The following is a 27,458-nucleotide window of genomic DNA, read 5'->3' as shown; positions in this document are numbered from 1 at the left end:
ATAAGCTTGACTCTGTAGTGTCTCTTTTTTTTCCAGAGCAAAGACAAACCATTAGCAAAAAGAAATCATTATCTATAATGACTATTCGCAGTAGAGCACTTAAAAGATGCCAATTCAACATTCCACAACAAATTTTCAACAAGTATTCCTGTAAAATGAAGAGCAAATTATATTCCAAATGAGGTTAGAATCCAGTTTTCCTTTCCTGAGGCCCTATGGCCTAAATGACAGGCCAGTGGAATAGACTGAATCTGCTGGGCCCCATGAGGTCTATGATGTATACTGTAATTATCTGCTGATTCTCAAAATGGCTGTGTGTAATGAGGCTATGCTGCATGAAGCCCCAGGCATAAATCACTGTCTTTAACTGACTTCCAGATGACCAACAACAACACAGAGCAGAAGCAGAGAGAAAGGAGGGAATGGGTTATCTGGGCAGCAGCACTATATAGCATCCAACTTGTGCTCCTTATCAGCAAAGGCCATATTGTTCGCCAAACTTGCTTACTTAAGACAGTTTTCTGTCTCCCTAAAAATAGTCAACTCACTTGCACTTATTCTCAGTTATTTATCTGTTTACGGCTTGGCTACCAATATATTAGCTGCTTGCAGCTTTATTTAGCTATGCAACACAGGTGGAGACTTTTTATTGATGCTGTGTTAGGCTCAGCTATGTTGAATGGCAACATGCCAGTCAGTCTGTCAGACTGTCTGCTGTCATTGGCATGAAACTGTTTCCATCATCTGACTCACACACACAAATATAAACAAATAAACAGCTACCACCCCCACCACAAGACACACACACACACATTTTGAATATGAGGAAAAATATGCAGAATCTTTCTAAGTGCACACAGGCTCAGTTAACAGACACTTATAGGAGGATACTGGACCATGTACAGAATTAGGTGGATGGTAACATATTGTACAATTAAACCAGATACAGTCTCTCAGCAGAATCTTGAGAATCACAGCACTGAAAGAGATAACCAAAAGTGTAGGGAAAAAAACTAACCCCCCATATTTAATAAAAAGGAAAAGTGACTCACAAAATAAGGACTAGGGAAGATGTGTTTGAGAAAAGGTGGCTGATAGATGATGGGAGACTGCAGCTATACTGTCATTGTATTTAATGTATAAAAATGTGTACAGTGTATGAGATATTAGAACATATTAGTTATTATTTTCTACTATACACAATCCCATGTCTCTATAACTGTTTAGTTATTTTTTTCTTCTTTTTATTTCTCTGTCATTATTATACTGTGATTGTATTGGTTCCTTATATCTTTCATATCTTTATTTATTTATTTTCCCTTTAACTCCGAAAATGAACTCTGAAAATGGGCTTGAAAAAAATATAGGAAAAAAAAACAGATAATTAATAATGAGGGAACATTTTACATCTTGGTTGGATCACTGTCATCAGCAAGCAGTCAATAATGCATTACTCATACAGAGGTTATTTGTAGCATGGCAAGCATGGTAAAACTGAAAATGATACATATCATTGTAATATACTTTTTAGTTATAAAAATATATAAAATAATACATTTTGTTTAGCCTTTTAGATAGAATGGAAACCCAAGCAGCCAACAAAGTTTGGATTCTTTATATGATACAATTGGACACCAACACTGGGGCAAAATTTGTGAATGTATTTTAAAGCCTTGTGTCTGTTCAGGTTGCCGTTAATGTCAACGGGGAAAAAAAACTTGAGTTGTGTTGACCTATCGTTGGTGTTACTGTAACTGTAAAAGGCCTATACACACTAAGGGCGTGCCAAATAAACAACCAGAAAATGTGAAATACTTGCCTGCAAAAATTTCGCATCAAATCTATTCATACCTGCAGCAATGCAAATTTGCGACAGTTGCAACAGTTGTTCAGTAAAAGGTTTTGATATGAATAGATTCGCCGGTCACACAGTGTTTACTGTCTAGGGCAGTGGTTGCGAACTGGTGGGTCGTGGTCCAAAAGTGGGTCACAGGTCCATTCAGAATGGACCACAAGTGACTTACAAATGTGTCACGTTTGTAAAAAAAATTATTTTAAAGTACATTTCCAGCACACAGCTTTTAATGTGGACCGCCATTTCCTGCTGTAAAATAAGTTACTAACGGACAGCTACTGGACAGAGGCAGCAAAGTAGCTTGACAACATGGCAAAACACAAGTATGATGCTTAATGTATTAGACTGTGTGGACCTTGAACTAATCACTAAGGAGAAATCTACACCCCGTAGCTGGACCAGTTGGGAACCACTAGTCTAGGGCTTTTATTGTGAAAAGGAACGAAAAGACTGGATCTGGTATGTGCTGCCTTTGTCAAGGTTGAAGAAAGTAATAAAGTTTTCTGTCTTGGTTTGGACTGCAGTACCGCCATGTTGTTGTTTTATTACCCTTATAAGTAAAAGGTAACGTGATTGGTTGATTCCTTTACTTGCAGTGCGAAAGCTCTGAAAATTTGACCTTGTTCTGTCACTACTCATGACAAAAACAACAGGCATACTTAGTCTGATTTAATGGAGACATGCATATAGTCACCTGCACCGATGATGACTTTTTGATGATGATTTTATACCTAATATTTATAATCATGATTTTTGTCTCGTCATTTTAATAACTTCTGTTGTATTTTACAGAATTGTTTGATTTTATAATCTATGGATACATTGCTGCTTGTTTTAAACTGTGTCTTGAAAGGTGTCCTTGAGTGGTCTGAAAGGTGCCTATAAATAAAATGCATCACCATCATTAATATTAATTCTTAGATGCACTTAGACCATTTTAACAAGAAACTTTTCTCACAGCGGTTTCCCTCAAAAATTCGCCCAATTATTGGCGAAAGATGAGGGGAAATGGGTGAAAGGAGGGTAGAGCAATATTCAGAGCCTTTATCTCATTATGCATCTTCTTAATATATTCCACTTGTCTGTCACTCTAATTAATGGCAGTCCTTCTCCATAAACTGCTCAGAATGTGAGATTATTTATTAGTACCTATCTATTTATCACCGCAGGGATAAGTGACAGAGAGAGGGGAAGTAAGAGTTGGCAACATTATAATTGATCATTTTTCACTCCACAATGTCAGAGTGATCCTGGTAAATCCTTGGTTGCAGTGTGTGATACTGTCAACGCTGACAACAAAAATAAGGTGCATGAATAAAACGGGGTTATTGAGATTGATTGAGTGCTGACGGTGACGTGAGGCTTCAGTCCACTTTCCATTAGCTTAAATGGCAAAAGGAGAACATTTGGGATCGAAATGTTGCAGCGAAAGATAAACAGATAATTAAAGCAGTGGGAGCACAAAGAAAAGAGCAGTCTACTTTTGACATGCTCTGCTTTCTATTTGGTGGTGCGCTCATCTCCTCTCTTCATTTACCTGAAATTAACATTAAAATTGTTGTTTGGACTTCCTAATTTGAGCTGTCATGCAACTAAATGCATTCAAACAACCAGAATGTACAATTCTGTCCAAGAGAAAGTGCTAAATGGTAAATAGTGGTGTAGGTGATTTGGTCTTTTGGGGGTAAAATTGATTTTGTTTCCAATTTAATTGAAGCAGTGGAGGGACTGCTGAGGGTGGCATGACTGATGGAGAGTCCCACATTGAAAGTATTCCAGAAATGTGCAGTGCTGTTGAGGGGACAGTTGCATTACAAATGGAGACCAAAATGAGACTGAAATTAAACCAGCAACGCATCATAATGCAGACTCAACAGCCGGTGGCAACTGACTTTTGGTAATTTCGAGGCTAAAGCGAGGCATGTTGCACATCTATGCTGCTTAGGGGGTTGAGGAATACATTTTCAGATGGTGTGGGTGGGAGTGGTACCCACCATGACCAGTAACAACACAACAGTCTGGGAAAAAATAGGCCCCCTCTCAAAAATATACTGATTTTCTCATGTAGGAGACGCAGCTTCATGACAAGTGAATATATGGCACCCTATATTGGCGTAGGAGGATATACAGTGACACATTTGCTCACTGTGTCGTTCATGTCCCGAGAAACCATTGCTCAATCCCAGAACAGGTTAAATTATATTAGAAAAAAGCCACTCAGGACGGGTGGTGGACAGCAGGGAAAGGAAAGGGCACCCAACAGCCATTTCCTGACATCTTCAGAGGGTGCTGACACTTCGACGCTTCTCATTTCACACATCCTGGTGCACAATCCTTGCTGGATCACAGTCATTCATGCCACAAACACATTTATACATGAATACATACAAAAAGAAATTTCACATTTTTGGATGAGATCTGTCACAAGTATAGGTGTTATTTGCTGAGCAATACAAGCTCAAATCCACCAGAAAAGCTTCACACCTTTTATACCTGCTCCACCTGTGCAGGGTTAGTGGGGGTTTGGAGCCTATTCCAGCATGCACTGGTTAAGAGACAGGGCACATACTGGGAAGGCTGCCATTCTGTTACAGAGCTAACACACATCAATAGACAATGTTATTCGTGTCTATGGGTAAATTAGAGTTTGCAGTTTACCTAAACTGCAAGTCACTGAACTGTGGAAGGAAAGTGGAGCGCATGAAATGCACATTGATTCAACCGCAGAACCCTTTTGCTGTGAAATGACAGTTCTAACCACTGAGCCGCCGTCCTACGTACTGCACCTACCTTTGAAATTTAACACAGTCAAGTTCATAGTGAGTCACTAAAACACTAAATGGGCACGAGTGGGAAAACACTCCACGGCCATGTGGCTTTGTCAGCACAATGCTCAGCCATGTGCCATCATGAAATTAGAGCCCTGGTGTTTTTGCCAAATAGAGTCTGGTTCTATTATGTCTGTGTCCAAAAAGTGTTTTCCAGAGATGAGTGTCTTCTAAAACAGTGATTCCCAATCACACCCCAGGGGGTGCTTCTGCAGCTGCCAGGGGGTACACACAAAGATTCATGAACACAACTAACTGAACAATACGTTTGGTTAAAGTATATGTCCACACGTTAGGCCTACAAATGTGATTACAAATTGCAGTGCTGCTGATCTTTAATTATTTTCCACACAATAACCAATAAACATCTATAGGATACTTCTCCCACCAACCTGAGTGGGCTGTAACACCTGAACACCATATGCTACAACTGAGATCATAAAATCTAGTAAGCAAATAATTAAATAAAGAGCTAGACATACTTGATAAATTGTGCCGCTTCTGCCACTATTAGTGGAATTAAGAAAATCCAGACGTGAAAACTGAAAGAGGAATCAAAACCTACGCATCGATATTTACTGCAGTATCTACTTTTAAATGACTAACAGTGTTAAATAGCATCTACTTTAAAATCTATTCATTCATTGAACACTCTTGGGCCAAGGCCTGTCACAATAATTAGTTATTGATTTATCATTCCACATATGGACATGACCGCCATCATTTTGGTAACCTTATATTACCTGCTGTGTTCACATGTGCTTGGTTTCCCCTACCACAACACCTGAACACAACGGCTCTCCCCTTTTTCCCCCTCCATCCCCAAAAATCAAAGAGTCTTAAAAGATGACAGAGTGTCAAGTTACCTCACCTGTAACCTCAGCTGCACCTTTGAAATGGAAGAGGCACAGTCCTGGTAGTGGATAGCTCAATGCCAACCCCTTGCGAGGAGCCAAAAAGTCCTTGTTTGTAGTTTTACCCTTCAAAAACTTCATATTGTACTCCATAAATCCACCCAGAGTCCAGGCTGTGCATCCCTGGAGCTGACTGCAGCGCAACAGCCTGATTATGAAGGTAACTGCATGCACCTGGAGTTTGGCTAAGATTGTCTATTAGTGACAGGAGGCATCACTAGGGGTGAGAATCTCTAGGCACCTCATGATTCGATTCAAATCCGATTCCGAGGGCAACAATTTAGATTATAAAACGAGCCAATAACAAAATTTACACTAGATATTGAAAAACATATTTGTAATAAAGCTGGGAATACATATCCAGTGCATACAAACTGTAGGCCTATTACTTACTGTGGTTGAGATGACTACACTCCACCAGTCTCCTCCGGTCCATCCTCCTCATCCACAAAACTCAACGGGACTCTCCTGTCCCACGTCGACCTCCTCAACATTTCTCCTCCAGTATTTACAAAAGTCGACCTCCTCAACATTTCTCCTCCAGTATTTACAAAACTATAATTGACTATAACTATCTGAACTATAAAAACACGAACTATTACAAAAAAGACGGACGATGTCAAAACTACGAACTATGGTGAAAACACGACGAAAACACGGCAAAAAACACTCAAAAACACGGTATTAAAAAAACTCAAAAGCTCTAAAAAAAAAACCACACATACTATTATTTACAACACTAAATATTATTCACAAAGAAAACGCCACCCAAACTCCACTAAAACTCACCAAAACTCCGCTAAAACACCGCCAAATCACTCCAAATTGCACTCTCCTCATCAGGTGTCACTCTCCTCCTGTTGTGCCCACTTCCCTCCCCTTCTCCACAGGTAATGACGTCACCGTATATCACTGGAAAGCTACGCTAAGCTTCTCAGCTTTCAGAATCCGTTGGAATTACGTCGATAGCGTGAATGGTCGAGGAGTTACGGTAATTTGAAAAATAAATATAAAAATAAAATTTAAATCGATTATGAGTTTTCCAAATCGATGCTCAAGACAGAATCTCGATGCATCTAAAAATCGATTTATTTCCCCCACCACTAGGCATCACTCTGGGGGTTTTTTTAATTCCCATTGGCCAAATTTTGTCTCCAAAAGTCTAAAACTGAGTAATTTTGGGCTGCTCCCATAAAGATACTTAGATTTTATACATACTGTCTTGCAAGCACCTTCTACAAGCTCAGTGGCCTAGTGGTAGAGTGTCCGCCCTGAGACTGGGAGGTTGTGGGTTTCGATCCCTGGCCGGGTCATACCAAAGACTATAAAAATGGGACCCATTGCCTCCCTGCTTGGCACTCAGCATCAGGGGTTGGAATTGGGGGGTTAGATCACCACATGATTCCCGAGTGCGGCACCACTGCTGCTCACCGCTCCCTCAGGGGATGGGTCAAATGCGGAGAACAAATGTCACATACTCAGGTGTGTGACTATCAGTGGGACTTTAACTACAAAAACAAAAGTCTGTATCTGCACTGGTATCTGTACATATATTTTTGCAATCATAACATCAATGGCAAACTATTAAATAACTCTGCACTGCTCTTACACTTTAATTTAATCACTCTATATTGCAATACCTGCACTGTCAACCACAGATTTGTATTACCACCATAAGCATATCTACTGTAGAGACAGCCCTCTGCAGTAGTCCTGGGAGTAGATTCATTTAACTGCTGTGTGTTTTTATTCTTATGCAGGGAAGATATATTGGCAGAGGTGAAAGTATGTTTTTTTTATTGTATAATTACCTGAAAATAAGATTTTTTGTGTTTTCATTACCTTTGAATGAGTCGTTATATCTACATAGGGAGTGAGTCAGAGACAAGTATAGCCAAAGATACTCTAAAAAAGAGGACACCCCACTACAAGCTGCGATAATGGTACAAAATGGTACACACTTACAGTCTGCTTCGTGGGCTGAAGTATAGTAAACGTCGTGTGGATGGATGAAATCTGTTTCAAAACAATACAACACTGTATACAGTACAAACTTAATGTTTGTTCCTTATTTTGCAGCTCATTTTTATCTTCTAGTGTAAGTGTAAGATCGTGTCAGTTGTTACCAGATCTTGCAAGAGCATGTTGCCGAAACACAGATGTCTCAAACACAATTTTCTCCTGATCTGTGTGTCTGAAAAATGCCATTTCTGTTTTAGAATGTCTAGAACGGTTGGGACTTGTGAAAAATAGGTCAAATATTTACTTCAGTGGCTATGGGGCGAAGAGACTGGACATAATCTGGACTCAAGTTCACTTTTCCAATTGGAATGAATCAACTCAGGACTGCCACAAGTCTCCTAAAGGGGTGGGGCGGTGGCAAAACCTATGTGACACAGATAGGCGTACAGGAAATGAATTTAAATTAGTCTGTCTTGGTTTATTAACGGTCTCTGGTATAGCTGCAAACACATTTCATTTGTGGCATACACGACACACCCCTACAAACCGTGCCCACCACTAGTACAAGACAAGCCTACCAACACGGCGGTTATCTGAATCCTGCTACAATGCTGCACTGCAGCGAAGAAACAAGACTAAATGTGGCAATAATACTCTTTAAAGTTTATAATACACAAAGACATGATTCTCTTTGTAAGTAACGAGATGTAACTATTCCCATTACTCTTATTGTAACCTTAACCACCTCTCATTTAACTTAATACTTCATAGCTAGGTAATCACGAACTTAGCAATTTTGCTGGGACCTCCACTTCCTGGCAAAGGAGCGAAGGGATCATGGACTGATGTTTAGGCTAAGGTGAGTGAGTCATGGAGCTAGAGGGCAGGTCACAGAGCTGCTCCAGCTGCAGACATACCTACTCAACGAGTCCTCATCCACGGAGTCCAACATTTTGCCCTGCCATGTTTCTACAGTAGCCCAGAACAGACAAACCAAACACTGGCTCTAGATAGAGCCATTTGGGGTCTTGTGTCAGCCACTTTGAGGGTCCATGGTCCATTTGTTTTGGAGAGGGAAAAGGGTCTGCAGATAATTTGTCTCCCAGTAAAAACTGTCTGAACATTGAATACTTAAGTAATCCTAAATGGGAGTTCACGCTTGGCACATGGGAGAAGTTTCAGCTGGTTGCAATCTGCAATCATCGCTACTAGATGCCACTAAATCCTATGAATCTTTCACACTGCTCCTGTAAGTATATGTTGAATACTTTTTTTATATTCCAATTCCAGTGTCTGTATATTCTTAATAATCTACTCTCATTTTTTTTTTGATATGGTGCACTACTTACACTATCACTAGGCCTATTTCAGTGGCATACAATGGTCTCAAAATGTCAATAATAATGTTCATCGCAATTATTTGTTTGACAATATATCACCCAACAAAAAGTCATCATGGCAGGCCAATTTGGGACACGACAGCAGTGTTGATGAAGGGTTATTTGAGCTCATCTGAAGAACTGTGAGAGTAACAAAGGTTGGAAAACACTGTTCTAAAAACTCAAAGCATTTGTACTGTAGCACCAGACATGTTGTTAGGTGTTTGTTTGGGAGAGAGGTACTTACATTTTTGATAAGATCCGGGTGTTGCTCACATGGAAGACAAATGCACTCATTGTAAGTTGCTTGTAAATTAAAGTAAATGTTAAGTATAGTAGTAGGCCTTTCTATACCACGTTATACCAAGTTAAAAAGTTAATCCGTATCACAAACAATTAGTGTTGCTCGGGATCACACTGGTAACCCTGAAGAAGATGAACCTTTATGGCCGACATGTAAAGGTAAGAATAACAACATAACTGTTGAAAGTCTCTGTGGGCCTGTAAAGCTACTCTGCTGAACTTGTCTGTATACTGTGGGCTGAGAAGATGAGTTTCATTAGGGGGATAAAACACACTTTAATCAGCTTTACCATTAGTCTAGCCCTGCCAAGCCCTCCCAGTCACGGCAGACCTTTAGTTCTGTTTAATTACCTTAGAGATACCACTGTATGCACTCTTCCTTGACATCACAGGGCATTGTGTTTGAGTGCGCGTGCGTGTGTGTGTGTGTGTGTGTGTGTGTGTGTGTGTGTGTGTGTGTTTGCATGTACTGCTAAGAAAAGAACATGATGTTTATCTTGCGACTAGTGGTAAGACTCCAGAGGGAAAAAACGATATTGTGTTATGCGGATGACTCATCTCCACTGTTCCATTAGTATTTATTTACTTAGCCATTAATTAATTTATTTATTATCAAATCTAGGGTCGGAAATTCACTTTTTTGTCCATCTGTCACTGTGGCTGGGGGTTTTAAAAATATACCAGCCGCTCATTAGATTACTATTGTGTTTTTTTGTCTGGTGAAAGAAGCAAATCTAGCAGCCACTTGCATATTTTACCAGCATTTCACTGGTGGCTGGTGCTAATTTCCAACCCTTCACCCAGCAATGTATTAACATTATTAGTTTGTTATGGTGTCAAATGTTAATCACAAAAAGAAAAAATGTTTTTTTTCTCAATGGATTCGAGGTAAGCAGTAAGAAAACTGGCGACCAGAGAGCAAACCGCAGTTGTCTGAACAGTTGATATACAACGATGACCATATTGGGCTTATAGTAGTGTTAACAGTTAACACTTACAGCACAGTAAAATCAATCACAGCATCATCTGACTTGTCACTGGAAATTGCCCAATATGGGTTAATATATTAAGGCAATAATCGCCCTGTGCTGGCACGGCTGTCTCCTTCTTAGCAGCCTGCTGACTTACAGTCGGAGCTGTGGTAATACAAAATGAGCCCATAAAGTAGTCCTGTGTGGGGAATCTTCCTCTGGACATTAGACGGCGATCAGCCGAGCAGCATCATCTCTTATTCCACAATCCAATCCCTACTTCATACAAAATAATTTGATTTTGCTGTTCTTTTTTTTTTTTTTTTAATTTCGGCTTTGTTTTGCCTGGACTCCATCACTGAATGATAAAATAAATTTAGAAATGAAACGAAAGTACAATGTGTGGAGGATTTGGATGCAAGGAAAGGCAAAGTGTGCAATGCAAAGGAAAATGGAATGGAGGGAAGGAAATTGGTGATGATTAGAAAATGAGAGCGCACAAGAGGGTGCTACTAACTTATTTATATTAAGCTGTTGAGATGGCTGGGCGAGAAAATCTGTGATTATTATTCTTTGATTTGCAAAGCTACGCTGTGATTGGCCCTTCCTTTGGTGGCGGCATTAAACTTTATGTTTATGGTTCCCAGTGTTAAGCCCATTTCCACGCTCCCCATTCCACACACTAAGTATTGACATTCCATTTAAGTTGACGACTGTGAGGAGGGTATTTTATGACAGAAATGTAATGGAAATGCATGCAGCGGGTATTGCAGTAAAAAATATCACCCAATTACGGGGACATCTTCGCATGTTTGCAGAGTTAAGAGGGTATGCATGATGCACCTCTGCTTTGTTGAGAAAGAACAAAGGGAAAGGAATCCATCTCAGCCCTCAGCCCCCCTCTGCTGTGTTATAACACATAAAAAGGGAATATTCTCTAATGGAAGCACTCTGTTTAAGTGTGTGTTCCCACAAAAATTAATATAGAGATTATGTTTGATATGATTATTAATTAAACACGTTTAAAAGTGCCCCTGCTACATGTAAATTAATGCAGAAACAATGTGTAAAGCGTGTTCAGAGAAGGGTGAAAACTGAATGTAGCCTCATACTGTGGATTGTTAACATGGTTATTCAATGGAGGTGCTTTGTGAGCGAATGGAAAACAAATTAGGTTAAAGTCTTGTGACAAGATAAATAAAACCTTGATCAATTAAGTGGTTGAAAAAGACGGCGGTCCGGCACTCAATGGGGGCAGTCTTGCTGTTACAGTTTCATTCTTGAGCCACAGAGACGCATTGATTCTCCCTGGCACCCTGTCCTTGTCATTACAGTCGATGCTGAGGCCAGGCCAAACCATTCTCAACAACCGCTAATGGCTTCAAGGAATTCAGCCGGACTTGTGGCAGAATTCTAATAAGCAGATTTTATGAATCTGGAGTGCGGGGACGAGGAGGCAGAATGCTGCAGGTCGTCCAGTGAACACAGTGAATGCATTAACAAAAACAATTCTCTGCCATTACTGCACAGTTGGAGCTACTTCTGTTCTGAGATGCGGGAATGAGATCGAGGTAATAGAGATGTCAGTTTTTCTGATGAAACAGGTTGCAATAGTGATAATTGTAACCTGACTGAACAAACACTTCATCTGTTTTAAAAGCTGTTTCCTACCTATTTACTACCAAGACTAATACGTGACATTCAATTTCAGCGAGAAAAGTTTTTTTTCCTCCTTCTTCTTCTTTCTTGTTTTTCTTCTTCGCCCTTCATCTATTCTGTAAGAGCGCCTTTCATCTCTGTAGGACTTCATCTCACTGGGGGTCTTGTCTGTGCTTCTGGCCTCAGAATAGTGTTACCCAGGGAGTTCTCCCAGAGGAGTCATGTACAAAAGGAGAGGAAAGTTGTTGCAGAGCAGCACTTTTCCCTGAGATCAGATGGGTTTGTAGTGGTCACTCTGTTGTGTACTTTTCTGACCTTCATTTTCTTTTGCAGACAGTAGTTCTTGCACCCTCCTCTTGAGAGAACAGTATCTTTTTGGGTAGATAAACTCTCTAGTACCTCTTTTATACCGTATCTGACCTGTGTTCTACTATTCTTTTGTCAAATTTTTGCCAAGCCTGCCAACACAGGTTAATCCCTGGTCATGACAAGTCAGATAAGACCTGGGTCACAACCTGAGAGGGATGCATACCAATTACCTCATGTGCTGGAAACAGGCATTTGGTTTATATGTCATATTCAGATCTGCTGTACTTGAATTCTTCACTGTACAGTATATTAATAAATCACAATAATAAACACAGGTAACTGGTTTGACTGTAGTATTATTATGACTTCGGATGTACTGCTTTTTCAGTGCCTTCAATTTGTGATAGAGATGCACTGATGCAATTTTCTTGGCTGATTCTGATTTCTGAAGTCTGACCTGTAGCTGAAAACATTCCTGCTGCCATCCAACTGTTTGTTTATGGGCTACTGCAACCTGTCACGACTGTGTGCCCCCATTTGCAACCAATGACATGTCTGTTCTCCCTTGGTTGTTAGCAATCCTGGGGGTGTGCCGATCATGTCAAAATTAGCCCTTGTCAATGACAAAATCCACACTGGTTCAACACTGGATGAGACAATGGTGTGAATGGCATGTATGTGTTGTTATAATATTTTGGTTGTTTTTTTTTTGTGAAATATAAATCCGATGCAGAGGTGCTAAAAACAGTCCTGTAGACCCCCATGTTAAAATGCCCAACTTTACAGCAGAAATAAGCATGTTTACTGACTGGAACAAAAAACACGCTGTGGTCTCTATCGATAATTTCCCCGCTCGTGTCAACTGTACACAGGATGAATTATTATCTAACTCAGTGGTTCCCAACTGGTCCAGCCACGGGGTCCAGATTTCTCCTTAGTCATTAGTTCAAGGCCCACACAGGCTAATACATCAAGCATCAGACTTGCGTTTGGCCATGTCATTGAGCTAGTTTGCTGTCTCTGTCAAGTAGCTGTCACTCAGTCTACAGCAGGATATGACACTTCAAAATAAAAACTCTGCGCCAGTAATTCACTGTACTTCAAAATAAAGTGTGTTTTTTACAAACTTGACATATTACGTATATATATATATATATATATATATATATATATATATATATATATACGTTCAATCAGAATAGACCTGCAACCCACTCTTGGACAAGACCCACCAGTTGGAAACTGATCTAACTAACCCATTTACATTTTTTAAGGCTTAAGGTTAGGTATATTTACAGTAAGGGCAGGGCAGCCTGAGTGACAGGCTGTCTACGAGGCGTCACTCCAGTCTATAAGTCACATATGGTCACATCTGGCTCCAATAAACAAGAAGGCGACAGCCAAAATGCCAAACTCGGGCTTATAAATAGCAGTCCATACACCAATGGGTGACATCAAGGTAGCTAGACCCATTATTTTATACAGTGTATGTGTTTATTATTGTAATTTATTTAGTATTGTATTTTATACCAAATGCAAAGAGTTTTCAGCTTTGAGTGCAAAAACACTGAATCCATAATTTGCTTCACATCATTTTAAAGTTATATTTATGAACTGAGTCTCTGCTCTTTGGGTTCTGTGGCACAGTAACAATCATTGTCAGTTTTTAAAAGAGACTTGAAAAGCTCAGACTTCTAAATCTTCAAATCTAAAATATGATAATTTAAACAAAACCAATTTTACTTTAGCCTTCAAAATTAAAATCATTAACGTTCAACATAAACAAGAAGTGATCTTATAGAATTCACTGAGCGAAGGAGTGAGAGAAACATGACACTGTTTCACTGTCAGAGAAGCAGTGACAGCTGTTTCATACAGCTCCAAGACCATCCTTACACTACACAGACATTCTCTGTCTGTCTCCTGTATGTCTCTATCTGTCTGCTCCTGTCTTTGTTTCTCCATCTAGTCAAAAGTTCTTTGTTCATTCTGGAACTGCTGCTCTGCTTCAAAAGAGCTCAGCGAATTGAAGAAGCTGTTGCAGTAAAAGTGCTGCGTTTAAGTCAACTGAGCATTCCCCCTTGAGGCCTGAGCAAGGCTTTCACCCATATAAGTTCAATTTACAAGGCATATGCCCACCTTCAGACCCACTCTACCCCACCCTATTAAATCTAACACTGGACAATGAAGGGTGGGATGGTTGTAAGAATGTAAAGTAGCCTAAATCCATGGTATCCAATTTGTGAGTGTGGGTTACAAAGCAAAAAGGCTGTTGCCTGCGATATGCATGAGCCATATAGAATGAAAGACATTATTCTCTAACCTCCCGCACTGAGTGCATTACATTACTTCTTTCCTGATGGGGATTCTTACATTCTTGAAAAATACTGACTCATAAGAGTGAATGCTGTACAGCCTTCAGGTAGGACACAGTGTACATGTAAACTGAATGGCAACTTCTCTTTTTCCGTGCCAACTTTTGGACATTTTTAGCAACACTAGCAAGAGTGCAGGGCTCCAAGGATGGCATTGTAGGTTCAGACCACTTTAATCCGGTTGGAAGTAAGGAGCAGCAAAGCCTTTACTGTATGAGCAGCTAACAGGCTTTTAAACCCTTAACTTAGTGCTAAATAGATAAATGAAATATACTGATAAACTGTCAGAGAAGACTGCATTGTTTATCGCTTACAGCTTCTTGAAAAAGTCTTTATTGCCTGTTACTCATGACCGATTTTATAATGACTAGCCTAAGAGAACATTTTAAGTACATACATGGGACCAACCAACAGACTGTAATCTGCCAAGGAGCCAAAATGTTCCACAGTGTTACGCAGGTTGTTCTGTCGAGTAAACAGCTGAAGCCTGAAAAAGCAGCAGAAGTCTGTGTACTTATCAGTGGCCAGCTGTGCTTGTGATTGTCCCTGTGACATAATGTAATGTGTGTATTATTGGATGTAACTGTTCCACATGTCCTTTACAGTCCTCTAGCCTTAATAATAAACAGAAGTAGCCATTAATACAGTCCCTGAACTCAGTTCAATGTCCACTTGTTATGTTCTTTTTTTTTATCTCCCTATAAAAGGTGAGATCTCTGAGCCATGTGTGCTTCCACCTGACTCTCTGCCAAAACTTCTCACTGCTGTTAATGCTCTCCTCTGTCTCCCTCTCAAAGAATAACTGTATCAAATCATGAAATGGTAATAATATCACTGTGAAATTTGCTACTGGAAGCAGTTGTTTTGTTCTGTGGTTTTTCTCTTATCAGACACTAGTAGTCACAGTTGGGTGCCAAATGTAAGGCGGGTAGCTCAAACAAAGGCCTTACGATAAGACACTGATAGTCAATTAAAATTTCATCAATTGCTTGAAAAGAATTATAGATGTGTGTCTGTCAGCATGTCGTATGCTATTTGAGAATGTTTATGTTTAAATGTTAGAGAGTGTTACAGCTGACAGAGTGAGAAAGTGCCAGTATTTGTCAGCACTTTTTAAGAACTGTGGGACTTGTATGTCGGGCACAGAAGACATAGGCCTTTTTGTCTTATTTGGTGCAGCCAGTGTTTCAGTGCTTTTAACAACAAAGCAACCTAGAAAACATGATGGTCTCATTTGAGGTTGTTTCTTGGCTCAAAAATGAGAATCCCTGTGCACACTGAATATTTTACTTTTTATAGCTCTTGAATATGCATTTTTGTTTTTGTCGGAGTGGGTGCATGAGTCAGGTATGGTGGGGAACAAAGTAAAGTCAATTCAATTCACACTATGGCTGCAACAAATGACTATTTGATTGTGGATAAATCTGTCATTTTTTCTTCTCAGTCATTCGATTAGTTGTTTGGTCAATAAAATACCCCAAAATAGTCAAAAATGTCAATGACTATTTTCCAGAACACACAGTGACATCCTCAAATGTCTTGTTTTGTCCACAATTCAAAGATATTTAGTTTACTATTACAGTGGGCTAATGAAAACAGAAAAAAAATCATATTTAAGACGCTGAAATTAGAGAATTTTGACCTTTTTATCTGAAAAATTAACTCAAACTGATTGTGACTGAAGTAGAAGTGTAAAGTAGCATAAAAAGGAAATATTCAAGTAACATACAAACACCTCATAATTGTATTAAAATGCAGCACTTAATGTAATGTACTTATTTACTTTCCAGCACTTCTTTGGGGTTCCTCAGGGAATCATACTCGGCCCACTACTCTTTCTCTTGTATATTCATGAATGACCCTCTAGAGCTGAGTGTGCTCTAAATACCGGCAAAGACATCTCTTCTGACTTGATGATGACATCACTATTACTACTACTAAATAATCAAGAGTTGCCATTGGCCTGGAGATGTTTCACTTGCATTTAATGTCTGTCAGACGCATTTTATGTCATCAAGCTGTCAAAGCCCTTTCCATCAGTGCAACAATCATAACAAAAATCCCATCCATGCAGTTCTTGTCTTGCCTAGGGTCAGGTGAAATGAGGATTGTATTCACTCTTTTCTTGATAACTTGAAATGAAACAGAGCCCCAACGCTTAGATAAAATTAATGGGCAGCTCACAGCTTTATTTCTGTTTGTTTGTGTTCATAAAATGTATTGTGTGTATTTTTCTGATTAATCTACCAATAAGCCGACTGTCTTATTACTTTCCATGTTTACTGGTGAGAAGCAAAAATTGGATGCCTTGAGAAAGTTTAGCAAAAGTGAAGTAATCTGGACTGCAAACACTACTGTCATTTTGGGTTTGTGTATGTGTTCTGTGTTGACATCAAGCTAAAGTTAGAGGAATATGGAGGTGATGTATCATCTTTCCAAGCTGTAATTTTAAATTGAACTGATTTATGTTGCTCTCAGTGGTCTTCCCGAGATGTTTTGGATACAGCAACTTTCTAAACAATGTCAACACACACCTAAAAAACATTCCTACATTTCGAGATGGACTGTGTGCTTGCTGTTGTGCATTCAAATGAGACACTCAGGGGTTCATTATCCTCGCTGATGTAACCGTCTCTCTAAAGACTGCACCATCTGAACATAAGGTATTATAGTTAGTAAATCATTTGAGAGGAAAAGCTTCCCTTTTGTTTTCTTTAGCTGTGTCAACATCCACTGCATCTCAAGTTGGTGGGTAAACAACTATGAACTTTATTGTAGAATGCACATTATGAAAGACCCTTAAAATCAATTTTAAAGATGGTTTGTGTGCTGTAATGACTAGAACATGAAGTCCCTGCATGCCGACTGTAGCGTAAGGTTATGGTTTGATTTTTACAAAAGCACAATTGATATTCTCTTTATGGCTAAATTGGACCTCACATTTGATCTGTGGTGTGTTTGAGAATATTCTAAATGTTTTTTTATCCAAAGTCTGGTGGTTAAGTGTACATCTATTATCATACATCTTTGTCATCAAATGCATTCTCTTCCACACAGCATGTCTGTCTCTGAGTAAGATGCGAGTCAATACAGGAAATCCAGTGTTTGCACAGGAAACAGGTTACAGCCGTCTCGACAGTGGACACATTTGCATGCAAACAATACTTATTAGTCACGCTGAGGTGATGTTATTTCACCCAGTAACCCAGTTTGAATGCATCATTTGATAACCATGTTACTTTATTTAGTGGGTTGAGATTCAATTAGATCCAACCTGCGTCATCTTAATATCAGATTACAAAATCTGTGATTCTCTGATATTCTGCGATAAGAAATGTTGGCTTATTAATTGCATTGTTCCCTGAATCACAATGTTCATCTAATTAAGAATATCAGAGCAAGATGATACATAATAATTACAGTCACTGCATATTTCGGGGAGTGATCTGAGTCGGATTATTTTGTGCATGTAAGTGTGATAAATGTCAACTGGAGATGTAGTGTTGCACCGGTATTTGTATTATGTAAACTTTAAATAAATGGCTACGTTGATGCTATTTTAGCTGCACAATCACAGCTGCATGATCCTTAATTATGTCTTAACTATTTCTTAATTTAAAATTGCAGAAAAGAGAACTGTAGCTAAAAAGATGAAAACAGAAATGCTCTAACTGAAATTGAACAATAAGCAGAAGATGATATGAAGGGGAAACTAGCAAGCAAAGTCATTTTCTCACCTCTGGAGCTACTTTAATATATTGAAGGTTGAAATTAAACACTTGTTGTTTTTATTTTTCACGGATAAGTATCTTGTTAACTATCCTCCAAGGTTTGAATGTCAAAAATACCTAATTTACTGTAATTAAAACACTTTCTTGTATCAAAGGAGCATCTGCCAGCTTCATCTGTGGGTTGCCGTGAACCCTCTCTTCATGAATATGTAAATCAACAGTGAACCTGAAAAAAAATCAACCTAAAGCCGAGGGCCAAAACCAGCTGGTAATAAATCACAAAGAGATAAGAAATAATATTAGAGCGGATTCAAATGAGTCAACAGGAGTGCTACATAAGGTAATCCACAATTAATAACACAAAGACATCAGATGTTATCTACTTTGGTCAATCTGTAATGTCAGGGAATTAGATGAAGTCAAGTGTGACAGCAGAGCTAATGGTCCAGATCAGTGTTACTCACTGCGCGGCTCGCATGCCTCATGCGGATTGCAGAGCTTTAATTGGTGGCTTGCATGACAGCTAATAATTATATCATAATGCAGCCAATACACATAATTCATAAACAGCTGTGCTATTCATACGCAAGGTGGCAGTATAGGCTGCAAACACGGGACTGTCCAAACCCGCCCAGATGTACCCGAACTCACTGTGTTGTTGCTAGTTTTGGTGATTTTATGGCACACCACAGCGGTGACAGTGCTGGTTAAGGGGGTAAATGAACAGTGGGGTAGCGTAGGATCATTTAGGGTGTTAAAAAACTATGTTTACGATATGTATACAGAACACTGTACTTAAAGCATGCAACATAATATTAGGCTTTTACTGAAATTTCTTTACATTGCTAAAGGGATCAGGGTATAGGGTGTGATGGTAGCTAAAATGCATGAACAATAAAATAAAAGTTATTTTCTTGTAGATGGACAGAAACAAGTGAGTTGTGCGTTGCCACAATTGAGGAAAATGAAGATTCGGTGCAAGCAGTAACCCAAAATCAAAGCAAAGATGCTGGAGAGGAGACAAGCAGGCAGACAGCAGGTGGTTAGAGGAAGAAAAGAAAGATACAAGTCACACAAGATGAGACTAGGAAAATGTATGAAAATTGGATAGAAGGACTGGAGATTTCCTACTTGTCCTTCATTGATAGAACCCTTTATGTTTAATATGCGTGCCATTTCCAGGCCACACATCCAAAATTCAATGAAACTAATTAACTAGGGATGGACATGAGTACTTGAATACAGAGTAATCACATTTTTTGTGTGTGTGTGTGCTTTGGTGCTTTGTAAGAGAATATATGTATAATGAATATAAACATAAATTTATCCTTCTATATTCAAACTTAACATTTTTTGGATGGGACATAGTGATATAACCGCTTTCTTTGATTCCTTATAGATTTGCTCAGCTGCAAATAATTTAACATTTTTTATTTTTAACATTAAATAATTTAATGTTTTCAGTGAGACATTGCTCAGTCTAATGTTACAGGCAGAAAGACCACTTGGCAAAAGAGTGATGTTTGAAAGTAGTTTGACCAAAGAAACCAGCTTAAACTCCTCTTGATTAGTTTCCTCAGTTTACATTGTTTAGGAGGTTTTTAACAGGAGCTGAATTATCTGCAAAGGTCTGGTCCTCTCTAAAACAAACGGACCAGGTAATTAAAACTGGTGAAAACACTACATAAGGTTTTTCATGTTAAAAATCAATGTCTGAGATGGGCCATTAGCCCAACGCCTGCTGATTGTGTTCACCCTTTGTGTCTGATAACTTAAGATCCAGACGTTCAGACGGTTTTTACCAGGAGCTGAATTATCCACAGAGGTCTCTGTCTCTCCAAAATACTGAATAAAACAATTGCACCAAAAAAAAAATTGTTGAATAAAATTGCATAACACTTTACAATAAGGTGCACAAATAACGAGTAGTTCCCTCACTCATTATCAATTAACTAAATATTGGCTAATGATTTGCTACTCTATCACATTTTATTGGGTGCTACTCAAGAACTGTCCATTAACTAACAGTTAGTTTCTTATTCGTTCCTCATCGGTTACCATAATCATTAATACTGAACTAATTATTAACTAATAATTAGCTACTGTATGACATTTGATTGGGAGTTACTCAAGAACTGACCATTAACGAATGCTTTGTAACACCTTCATTCCTCTTTAGTTTCCTCAGCAGCTACTTGTTTTTTTTTGTACCTAATTGTAAAGAGTTACCAAAATTGCTTCTCCGATGCTGCTTGTCACAAAGGGGCTTCTAACTATGGTGGCTGATGCAAAAACGTGGACGGCCCTCTCCTGTTCATTCTGGGCTACAGTAGAAACATTGCGTTGCAGCATGGCGTACCCATACCCATTGGTAGCTTTGTCACCTTCTACCTATGCCAATCCTCAATGCCTATGTGCAGTTTCACATAGATTGACCACGTCAGTGAGTAGAAAAACGTGGGACAGACAGAATGACTGACTGACAGAATGACACACTGACAGTTTCCGTGATTATGTACACCATACCATACCATGACTTAGTCATACCAAAAATTAGAAAAAAAAAAACAACAACATTCGGCCACAGGGGGAGCCACAGCGTTCGGTCGCATTTTAGCCATTTTTAAGCATTTTTCTGCCACGCCCTCCGCAATATTCATTGCCTTATAGAAGCTCAGTTTTAGTAAGTTTTCCAACTTTTGCCAAGAGGGAACTTTAGATATTGGTCACTAGATTATGTTCACCCAGTTTCATGCAGATCGGTCAAACTTCCTAGGAAGAGATCGATTTGAAGTGTTTTTCAAAAAATTCAAAATGGTGGAAAATCGATATAACTGGAAGTTATGGGTTCTTGAGGCAAATTTGTTCCTCGTGAGGAGAGGCATCTCTGTGCAAAGTTTCATGTCTCTACGACATACGGGGCATGAGATATGCCCATCATTATATAGTAAGATAAACAAATACCTATTAGATTGTATTTCTGCCAATATAGCCTACACACTGGACCTTTAAATTTGTGTACTATAGCTTATCTCTACAGACGGTGCAGCCCAGGAATTCAGGCTAATTTTAACCCCTATGCACATTTTCATTTCAGTGTTCATTTCGGACACTATTCTTATGTTAGATTTCTTTTTTTTGCAAGAACACAAGTACTTGATCATATATTTGATAATAATTTAATGCCTGTATTCAAATATGGAAATTGCTGAAAATACCCAACCCTATAATTCACCTGGCAGTAACCCTTAAGAAAAGGAAAACCAAGCAGCTTTTTGCTCAACTTGTACTAACACTTGAACAAAAAGTGGTGTCCTTTGTGAGCACAAACGCCTGTGAGTCAACCTTCTCAACCATAAACACTATCAAGAGAAAACAGAGAAACCAGCTCAGCGATGCACATCTTGAATGCCTCGCAAGGATTGCAATAACAAACTACAAAAATAACATGGAGAAAGTTAAGGAAATGCATCTTCTGCTCATCCCAGTATTGAAGTAAACCTGGTTTAATTAGGATTATTTTGGCTGCATTACATATTAGTAGGCAGATTTGGTTAATGGTTAGGGTTGTTCTCCCTATTGAGTCATGGAAAAATAGTGAAGATCACTGGTCCATGTAGATTATCTGCAGGCCGATGTGGTTTGTTCAGCTAACTCAGCGCATCCTGTCAGTGTCACCAAGGTTTACAGCTGGTGTAAACCTGCTGGATTTCGAGGATCGTGGGTATACAGGGAGAGGCAGAAGTGAGAGAAAGGATTTAGTAGGTCAGCTGTGCTTTAGACGACTGCCTTGAGCACAGTATTATTGCTATTAGGGTAAAAGGTTCGATTCGCGGTGAAAAGAAAGATGAAAATATGTTTTTGATCAAGTTAGAACTGCAAACGCTATCTGATATTTATGAAGTAGGCTTTGGGAGGTGGGATAGTGCTACTAATTGCAACCAGCGGTAGCACCAGTGCTTTAGAAACATACTTAGTGCCTTATAACGTTGTTTATGTGCTAATAATATTGGACAACAGTTCAGATTTAAATGGGGTCCGCAGCACCTTTCAAAAGCTTGATCTCTTTTCAGCGGCGCACAGTGAACACCCAGAATTGCTGGTCAGGGAAAATACAGTTGGATGTTTAACAGAAGTTCACTTGATATTGCAGTATTGATTCTGCCTCACACTTTAGACAAATTTCTTATGCCCTAAAGGTAACAAGAGAAAATAAAAGTGAAAGAAATCACAGATCCAAGTTTTCAGGGCCTTTGGGAAGAAATTAAGTTCAGTTGGACTTTAAAGGGGCTGTTAGATGGAATGTTGGATGTGATTTTGCCATCAACCTTTCACTTGTTCCACAATATGCTTTTGCAATAAATTTGAAAGGCTGCAGGTCTCTGGCTCTCCTTCTGTTCTCTGCCATAAAGCAGTTTTCTTTGTGCCATCCGGCATATTATCCATGAAATCCAACCCTGGATGTGAAATGCAGCGTAGAAAGCTGTGCAGGCTGCCAATCTTCTAATTGTCCTATTATCTCATAATTCTTTGTAACATGTCAGGAATGTGAAGCGGAACATGAGGCATCCTTTCAACACTCAAAATGTGATTTTGCTGTTTTCAAATTATTTTACATTATAATGCAGAGGGAAAGAATAGATACAATGAAGGGACTAGATATAACACACTTAAAAGGAATACTTCACCCACAAAATGACCATTTGTTTATCTGTTAGTCATGCTGTGCTAAAGAAAACCTTATTTTTAACCAGAACGAAAATACATGATCACATCACTCCAGTTTTAGCCTCTTTACACTGGCACCCAGTATGTTTTAGAATAAATTTTACAATTTAACTGATCACTTTTAAGGCTCTTCATGGTCTCTCTCCCAGATCTATCTCCAACCACTTGGTGCCGTACACGCTAGGATGTACTTTGAGGTTCTTGAGCAGCGGCCGAAGACAAAAGGGGACAGGGCGTTTGCTGTCAGGGCCCTGAGGCTCTGGAACAGTCTGCCCGAGGAAATCAGGTCTGCCGAGTCAGTTATCTCTTTTAAGTCCCTTCTTAAAACACACTTTTATCGGTATTTCCCGATTTTACTTGAGTTTTAAGTTCATTTAATGTCCTCAGTTTTTATAACCTATCATGTTTTTATCAGCTCTTTTAAAGGTTGTTGTTTTCATGTCTTGTCTGTTTTAATTATTGACATGTGGAGCACTTTGTAACTCTGTTTTTATTATTATTCCATTCCATGGAAAATGGCAAACATATTTTGCGCATATTTTATTGACTGATTAGGGACCACGTTTAAAAACAGCAAAACTATATCAATACATCTATTTACAAAAACTCGGAGTGTGGATTTAAGGAGAGCATAGATAAGTTTCACTCTCAGTTCCGTTTTAAACAGGAAATGCATGTGATTGGGAAGTAAAGAGCATACATCTGGATAAATTAGACTTGGATTATACTGCACGAGTTGTGTGAGAGTTTATAAACTGATTTTTTTTTTATATGGTATTGCTGTTGTTAAATGTGGACCCCAATATGTTCACCATTTTCTCTAGAGGCCTGCAAGAAAAACAATGTTTTCTGCATAAGTTCAAGGTAACACAGCATGACTAATTGATATACAAATGGTAATTTTTTTGGATGATGTTTTCCTTTAAAACCCACAATAATCTTCAAAATTGTACCCAACCTTAAAACTATTTCCCTCATCCTAACCTGAGATATACATGCTCATCAAAAAAATGTGTACAAACAGATTTAAACACAAACTGACACCACAGCAACTGGACCCAAGCCCAAACAGGTTGTAAATGAAAAAGTGGTTTACACACAGTGTTCGCCACAGTGCTGCATTTGATTTGCTTTGATTCTGCAGAGAACACTTGTATCTGCTTCCTTCTCCATCTCTGAACCAGTCAGGTTGTTAGGAAAATGTCTTTTCCCACAATAAATGCATTGGCTCTTAATTGGTACGCTTGAAACATCCATTGTGACTCTCACTCCGGGAGAGAATAAAGTTTGCCTTTTTGCAACAGTTTGTTACAGTGAGCACAAAGAGAGCACAATGATTCATAAAAGAGCCCATTGTGAAATTCACTGGGGCTGACAAATTCAGGGCACATCTGCCTCATGGCCACAAAACTCAAAATAAAAGTAATCACTAAAATGTTGGGGCCACACTCCGATCCAGCGATTAAGCATTGCGCCTTCATTAGAGGTTTCCTGGGGAACTTCTTGTCGCACTGTGGAGCTTTTTTTCTACGAATGAGTCCCCGTTTTATTTGTCACATGCATGTGCGGCGTTGTATACAATCCCACCAATGATGTCATACCATTCCGCTGACGGTAACGCCACTATATGCTGCAATAAGTCCACAAAGACAGGGAAGAAGAAGGCTCCAAGCTAATTAACAAGGATGTAAACAATGCTGGATTTAAAAATGAATTAAAAATTCAGCTTTGAAAATATTTTTTAATTAAGGAAATACACTTCACATGTTTGTCAGACCTTGAAGATGCACACAGTGCATTTCAGTGAGTAACACTAAATGCAGACATAACTTTTGTTTCTTTACAAGGAATCTCATCAAGGTCCCTATACATTCTGGAAACATAAGAGACAGATTTTAAAAAGACGGGACATGATGTGTTCTGAGTCTGAGATATGCTGACTTTTCGTCCAAGGTACACAGCCTTCCTGGTGAACAGCAAGTATGCAAGAAAGACCTAGTGTCAACGAAGGCCGACTGTTGTGTCTTTTCACGTCCTTTCACCTGTGTCCCGACCAGAAAGTTGCACTTGAACACACCGCCAACAGCCAACTAGCACGTATGTTCTTCGCCTGCGTCAGAGGACAAACTCTACAAACAAGGAGGCGAAAATTGCCTTTTTATTCGTCATTCTAAAAGGGAAATGCAGAGACTGACAGAACAAATTCAAGATGCTAGTTAACTAGTTAGCACATGAACAAAAACACAACCTGCTGCTGAAATAACAAATGATATCTACCATGTGCTAGCTAACAATAACACAAACAATTATGAACTGTACCTGCTAAAAAATCTTTGTTTGTAATTGACCGATGAGCTCTGCAGGTTCTGATGCAAATTGTGATTTGTGATATTGGGCTTTGAATTGAATTGAACTGAAAATGTTGAACTAGTCAGAAAACAGGCAACAAGAGCCAACTAGCATCAACAATACAGAACACACACAATAACTAAGGCGACAGACGCTCACCAACAGCCCGACATTGACCAACGGCCGACCATTGGCTTGGTGTGTCAGGGCCCTTAGAAAGCTTCCCTCAGAGCCACAGAGAATGTTATACAACTATTTTCACGAGCTGAATACTCCTCGTGACGACTGATTTAATCTGTAAAACAGTGCACTGCCCCTTTAATGTCTTGACAAGCATCTTTAATATTGTCCTCTTTTAGACCTGAAACTTCCAGCAATTTAAATTGGACCCATCCTGAGAGTCAGACCTAAACCAAGTCCTGATTGTATTTGCCTCTTGGTTTTGAATCTGCCCAGCCTCTAATTTAGTCCTTTTTGCCTGTCTCATCACATTGTAGAATCAAACACGGCAAACACAGAGCATTTTCCATGGGGATATCACTTTAGCAGCAATATAAACAGAAACCACTTGCTGCCTCAAACTACATTTAAAATTTTAAGATAACTTGTCAGGCATGATTACTGTTTGTTTCACAACTTCATCCTTCAGAGTCACCATTTAAAAATATCTCCACTTATGTATTAGCTCTCTGTGAACTTTGCATTCACACTGGTTCGAGCGAGGAGCCTTTTATGCTGTTGAAAATTTGATTTGTTATACTTACTCTCTCATTTTTCAATGATTTCCCGAGCAGTTTTTGTTTTCAGGTTTTATCACTCCGGCTGAGTGTGTGCGAGCCATAGAGAGTCGACGTTCATCACACTCTACATATCGCACGTACTTACACGCAGAGGACACACACACACACACCCTATAATAATGTGCAGATCTGCTGTAGTGATCACTGTCTCCCTCCTCAGAGATACTTAATGCCTAAATCTCTTTCTAACTGGCAGGGAATCACATAATTGGCTGTGGTCCATTTGCTCACCCGCGTGTGTGTCCTCTCACTAACAGCAGATTTTAATGAATCGGTTTTACAGTGATTAAAGCTCCTGGCTATAGGGAGGTCAGGGAGGGAGTGAGTGACTCTGACCATCACTGAGAGACGGCCAAGCATGGACGTCTAGTCTTCGTGGTCAGAGCCCAGTATGATGGGCTTAATCAAAACGCTGCAGTTTTCTCTCCCTCTCTTGATAACTCTCTGTCTGCTGTGTCACTGCACCTTGCTATCTCTTTCTAAGAACGTGCGTTACTATCTTTCTCCCCGTCTGCTCATGCACACACACACATATATACACACACACACACACACACACACACATACACAGCCCCTACAGTACTGTATATCTCTATTTCCTCCTTGCCATAATGCTATTAGTCCTCACACACAGTATCCATGGTACCCAAAACGTATCCGGAGGGGACTGAACTACAGGTGACTGAAGCAATTTAAAATTACGCTCACTCATGTCTGCCTTCTTTCATAGCTTATCTTGTGCAACAGTTGATGGGGATGTCAAAAAAAAAAAGCCCCAAATATCTTCTTTTAATTCAGCCATACATGTGTTATTTTAAGCATGTGAAATTTTTCCACTAACAACAGTTTTGGGAAATTCAGTACCTCCAGCAAATTTTTTCGGAGATGGAATTTTCACCAATTTCCTTTCATCTTTTTCATGATGTGTATATCGTAATGTGGTCTCTGTCAGTCATCCCCTCGGGGAAACAGATCCACACCAGCTAAATGGGACCACAATTTCCATTGTAACTGTAGCCAGAAGAATTTTTAAGCATCTTTTCACAGCCAGAAGTGTAATTTAACTAGGAAAATTTACTCAAGTACTTTGGTTAAGCACGATTTTGTGGTACTTGTACTTTACTTGACAGTTTCCATGTTATGATACCTTATACTACCAATTTCAAATGCATGTATTTTTTTTTTTTCACCCCATTGCTCATAAAATGTGACGCTTTGTTATAGATTAAATTACCAAACAGTAAAAGAAGTATCAGCTACAACATAACATGCTGCATACATACACAGTAACGTAT

General features: G+C 39.2%; 1 protein-coding gene across 4 annotated transcripts in view; it reads right to left on the bottom strand.

Moving 5' to 3' along the window:
• Positions 1-27,458, bottom strand: part of LOC126393385 (protocadherin-9) — a 317,522-nt gene that overhangs the window by 233,361 nt on the left and 56,703 nt on the right. The window lies entirely within an intron of this gene.

This window comes from Epinephelus moara, chromosome 1 (assembly GCF_006386435.1).
Source record: "Epinephelus moara isolate mb chromosome 1, YSFRI_EMoa_1.0, whole genome shotgun sequence".
Classification (NCBI taxonomy): Eukaryota; Metazoa; Chordata; class Actinopteri; order Perciformes; family Serranidae; genus Epinephelus; species Epinephelus moara.
Note: the sequence above shows the minus strand (reverse complement) of the source record. Positions and strands in the feature narration are given on the sequence as shown.